The sequence below is a fragment of the Triticum aestivum genome, chromosome 2D, assembly GCF_018294505.1.
Source record: "Triticum aestivum cultivar Chinese Spring chromosome 2D, IWGSC CS RefSeq v2.1, whole genome shotgun sequence".
Taxonomy (NCBI): domain Eukaryota; kingdom Viridiplantae; phylum Streptophyta; class Magnoliopsida; order Poales; family Poaceae; genus Triticum; species Triticum aestivum.
The window spans coordinates 647542487-647548486 of NC_057799.1; positions in this window are offsets into that span (position 1 = coordinate 647542487).

The window sequence follows — 6000 nt, forward strand, 5'->3', positions numbered from 1 at the left end:
GGAATATTGGGGTATTTATAGAGCGAAGAAGCGGTCCGGGGGCACCCGAGGTGCGCACAACCCACCAGGGCGCGCCTAGGCCTCCTGGCGCGCCCTGGTGGGTTGTCCCCTCCTCGGGACTCCCCCCAGGTGCAACCAGGGCCCAATATCTTCCTTCTGGTCCATAAAAAATCTCCATAAAGTTTCGTGGCATTTGGACACCGTCTGATAAGGATTTTCTGCGATGTAAAAAACAGCAACTGGCACTTGGCACTATGTCAATAGGTTAGTACCAAAAAATGATATAAAATGACTATAAATGATTATAAAACATCCAAGATTGATAATAAAACAACATGGAACAATCAAAATTATAGATACGTTGGAGACATATCAGCATCCCCAAGCTTAACTCCTACTCGTCCTCGAGTAGGTAAGTGATAAAAACAGAATTTTTGATGTGGAGTGCTGTTCATCATGTCATATCATATTCTTTTCTTTATAGCATGGACATTTGGACTTTTATGTGATTCAAAGCAATAGTCTAGTCTTGACATAATAATTTAGATACTCAAGCATACCAACAAGCAACCATGTCTTTCAAAATATCAACGCTAAAATAAGTTATCCCTAGCCCATCATGCTCAAACCTTGATCCATTCATGAAACACACTCGAATATTAACTACACCAATACTTAAGTACGATCATATTGCCTCCTAGTTGGTGCTTTTTATGAGATAAGATGGAGACTCAAATTTCAAAAATAAAAATTGCATAAAGTATAAGAAAGGCCCTTCGCAGAGGGAAGCAGGGATTTGTAGAGGTGCCAGAACTCAAAGCGAAAAACTTAGAGATAAAAACATTTTGGAGGTGTATCCATCCCACCAACGAAAATGACTCAGAGTTCGGAATACTTTCCATGCTAGATATGCCATAGGCAGTTCCCAAACAGAAAATAAAGTTTGTTCCTTTTTCCACCATACTTTCACTTTCCATGGCTAATCGTATCCACGGGTGCCCTCCATACCAAAACTTTCCAAGGAATTTATTATTTGACAACATAAAGTAAATTCAATTTTTTTGCATTTCGGGACTGGGCATCCCTAATACATTTGCCTTACTCTCGTGCAATGACAAGTGAATAAACACTCATCGTGAGAATAACACATCTAGCATGGAAAATATTAGCCACCCGTTACCGTTCCGCGAGCGAAACAAACACACAAAAGAGAAGTTTATTTTGAAAATTAGAGATGGCACATGCAAATTTGCTTAGAACGGCAAAAGAATACCGCATATAGGTAGATATAGTGGACTCATGTGGCAAAACTGGTTTAAAGGATTTTGGATGCACAAGTAGAGATCATACTTGGTGCAAAGTGAAGGCCAGCAAAAGATTGAGAAGCGACCAACCAAGAAACGAATAATCTCATAAGCAAGCATTAAGCACAATTAACACCGAATAATGCACCACAAGTAGGATATAATTTTCATTGCATGATTATTGACTTCCGTGCATGCATAAGGATTCACAAACCTTAACACAAATATTCTTACTAGAGCACAATTACTCATCAACATAACTGTAGCGTCCCAAAATTTCAATTTGGAATGTTATACATTAGATCATCATTGCATATCATATTTTATTGCATTTTGGCTTGATCCTACAAATTCTACACAACTCCAGGACTCACGGAGAGAGTTGGGGATTTCGTTATTTTCATATTTGAGTTTTTTTCAAATTTTGAAAAGAGGATCGTTTGATTTTAATTATTTTCTCTTCGAATATTTCTTTTATGAAAATAAACGAGAGGGGATAAAATGACTTCCCCAAAATAAAGAAATATTGGATATTGTAATATTAAAATCAAATAAGATTTTTATTTGGATTTTATCGCTATTTTATTTGAATTAGGAAAAATATGCGTTTTTCAAAATTGCATTAGAGGCCCAAATAAATGTTCACCCTATCCGGTAGATTTCTAGAGGACGGGGAAAATTTATTTCAGGATTTTTGGAGTCCGTTTAGTATTTTGTTTCTTCATTTTCTTGCGCGGATTTTTTTTAAAGTCAACCGACTTAGGCGGGCCCTGCCCGACTAGGACTCGCCCGGCCAGCCTTTAATACCAGCACCCTGACCCCCGCAGCCCACCAGCCCGCCTCGCCGCCCAAACCCTAACCATAACCCATCGCCGCCGCCGCTGCCGGACGCCGTCGCCTCGCCGCTGCCCCGACAGCGCCGCCTCGTCGTCCCGCGCCGCCGTCTCGCCGCTGCCGCCGCCGCCGCTGGTTTTCGTCAAAAAACCGATCGGTTTTTATTTTCGAACCCTAGATCTGTTTTTTTCGTTCGGTTTTTTTTCGGTTTAGTTATTTAGCGAACGCCCGTTCGTACATTCGTTTTAACGAACGGTTTTCATCCGTTAGCCGCAGACAGCGAACGTTCGTTCGTTAGCCTGTTCGTCAGTTTTTCTTTTTTCCAGGGTTTTCCGCGATTATTTTCGATCGTGATTTCTGACCCGATTTTCGTTTTAGTTTATCTTTTCGCTCGTTTATCGGAATCAGGCGATTCAAGCGCCTAGATCTTCGTTTCGAAGCCCTCTTTCTGTTTAACGAACTTGAACAAGATTTTGCTACTGTAAAATTTGACCTAAGTCCAGATTAGTAAACGGATCTTGTTTCTTTCGCAGTTTAAGTTTTGTTGCTTCGTTTGGTTTGATTCTTTTTGCAAATCGGAGTTCTTAAGTTGAACTTTCTGGTTAAATCTCTTATTTGAGTTTTACCCGTGCATCTAGTTGAGTGCTTATTGTATGCTCGTTTGTTTGCGATAGAGTACCTGGAGTGCGAAGTGTGCTACCACGAGTCTCTAGGTTTCGCGGATCATCAGCAAGGCAAGTAACACTTTGATCATACCTCTTTACAGATGTGAGTTTGTTAATTAATGGTCCAACTTAAGGTGGAAACTTTAATACACATCTGGGTGGATTGTTTGTGGGCACCTGGAGAATCCAGTGTTGTCCTAGGATATCCCGGAGGACCCGTGTGATCATCCTACGGCCCGCCACCCAGGCTCAAAGGGATCATAAGATTATTCATGCTAGAAACTTCCGTGTGCAGCCACAAGCCATTATGGGCTCTGGCATAGTTGAGTAAGTTGCGTGAAGATCTTGAAGAGGTAGACTAGCAGATGTATTGGGTTGCAGGTGGCACTGTCTATCCAGAGTAGAGAGTTAATGCTTCAGAAAGACTGTGTCTCGAATCTCCGACCATGGATGCATTTGAGTCTTGTGGGGACAAGTGTGCAAACCTCTGCAGATTGTACAAACTAATCATGGTTAGCCGTGTCCCCGGTTATGGACATCTTGAGTATCTGGTTCTTGGATTATCATGTTGATCTCATCACTCTTAATATAATTTGATTGGGTTTAATGATGATGCTTAATTGGGATTGAGTTGGAGGAACCTTCTCAATGTTTAACAACCACCATGATAGTTAAATAAAATTTATTCCTTTGTTGTAGGGAAAAATTGGCTTTATGCAAAACTGTAACCCTAGAGCTTACCACCAGCCAAATATGCATGTAGTGATAGCATTTATTCTGTTCATTACTCTATGTGTTACCTTGCCAGCATATTCCATGTGCTGACCTGTTTCGGGCTGCAATGTTCATGTTGCAGACTTTTCAGACGACGAGTAAGGAGCCATAGGTTGTTGTCTTTCACTCAGTGATGCCGTTGGAGTTGATGGACTCACTTTATCTTCCAAGCCTTCCGCTGTTATCAATTTTTGATGGCCTTAAGCCATATTCTATTGAAATAAGTTCCCTTTTGAGACATTCGATGTAATAAGTGTGTGATTGCTACACTCTTATAAATCCTCAAGTACTGTGCGTGTCAGCATTACCGATCCAGGGATGACACTGATGGACAGAGATCAGACGGTTTGAGGTCTGGTCGCTACAAGATGGTATCAGAGCACACGCTGACTGTAGGACATGACCACTAAGCTAAAACCCTAGATCACTACTCTCTTCTCATTTCTGACTCCTCTCCATTTTCTACTCTTTAGGATGGCGGACTCGAGGAACAAGTTTGCACAACCGGATGAAGATACACCTTTTGGACGACACTTGAAGGAAGTTACTAGATACCTGAACATCGGAATACCAAGCTTCACCGGGACCTACAACGCCACTTTACCAGAAGAGGAGCGCTGGATGATTCAAGTTCAAGTTCCAGGAAGGACATTCATGCCAGTCACTGAGCCCATAGAGTTTTCCTTTGATGCACCAACCTGGATTCTAGGAAAGAGCATGGCAGCCCACGTCGCCATGGGACGCATCAGAGAAGTTTACCACAAGGATCTCAAGGATACTATCTACCAGATTTGTGGGCGCCGAGATGAGCAATGGGAGATGATCAGCACTAGGAAGGATAGGTCCATTGCAGCTTTCATCCAGGAGTTAAATCAGCACATTCGTCGCCTGGAGAACCAGATGTGCGCAGGCATGATAGATCTGAAGAAGGCAATGACCAGGATCACGTAGCTGGAGGAAGAACTCAAGTCTACACGAGATGGATACAAGGAGGAAATGACGATACTCGTGGAGAAGGATGACGACCTCACAAGGAAGCTAGGAGTCTTCATGGGAGACCCCGCGCCAGGAGGAGAAGACGACGATTCCACTTTCCCGGAGAACTACATCATCATCGACGACACCGACTCGGACCCCGACGATAGCGATGATGACTTTGTTGATGAAGTTGGAGCAGATATTATGGAGTCTTCCACCGATCAATTTTTCCAGTCGACCACCATATCAGTAGTAGAAATTTCCCCCATGTATATAGTATAGTCCGAGCACTTTTGTAACGATAGTTAGACCGATTGCATGCCCTTGTTTGAATTGATTGAAGTGATATGATTGTGTTTGTCTCATGTGCATATGGGTAGTGTTTCCCCCTAGACCTCATTCTATTCTGTTTTCTCACCTTTTCTAAACCCAGCAGATGCCTCCGAGACGCGACAATGGATTTGCTTTCCCGCCAGAGCTCACTCAGTCTATCCAGCAGCAGAATGCATTGATGCAGATACTAGTCCGGAATCAGAATCAGGGGAACAACAACAACAATAACCCACCACCACCACCACCTGTTGATCACTTAGCCCGTTTTCTAAGGCTGAATCCGCCGGTGTTCTCCAGTAGCACTGAGCCGATAGTTGCAGATGATTGGCTCCGCAATATTGGAAGGGAGTTGACCACGGCAGGATGCACAGATGCGGAGAGAGTGCATTTTGCCGCACATCAGCTTGATGGACCCGCATCATCATGGTGGGAGAATTTCACAGCCACTTACCCCATCGACACTGTCACATGGGACCAGTTTCAGCAGGCTTTTCGCACCGCCCATGTATCAGCAGGAGCTATGGCCATGAAGAAGCGCGAGTTTCGCAACTTACGCCAAGGAGGACGCACCGTTGGCCAGTATGTGGATGACTTTAGTAAGCTAGCACGTTATGCCCCAGATGACGTTGTTACAGATGCAGCTAAGCAGGAGAAGTTTCTGGAAGGACTGAATGATGAGCTGAGCATGTAGTTGATGGTGGCAACTTTCAATAACTACCTGGAGTTGGTAGATAGAGCTCTCATGATTGAAGGGAAGCAGCAGCAGATTGACAACCGCAAGAGGAAGTATGGACTAGGGAAGTACAATTCTGGAGCTCAGTAGAGACCCCGTTTTACCCCGAACTCGGGAGGAACCCTTCAACATAACCATGGAGGTCACAATCACAATGGAGGGATTTCGCACAACCATAGTGGCCCCAGGAATGGGAATGGTAATGGAGGAAGCAACGGCCAGAACCGTACCAACCCAGCAACGCCCGCCAAGAAGGATCTAAGTCACATTACTTGTTTCAAGTGCGGGAAGAATGGACATTATGCCACGGAGTGTTCTGAAGCAAAGAATGGAAATGGCAATGGAAGCTCTGGGAAGAAGCCCAACCCTTTCAACAGGC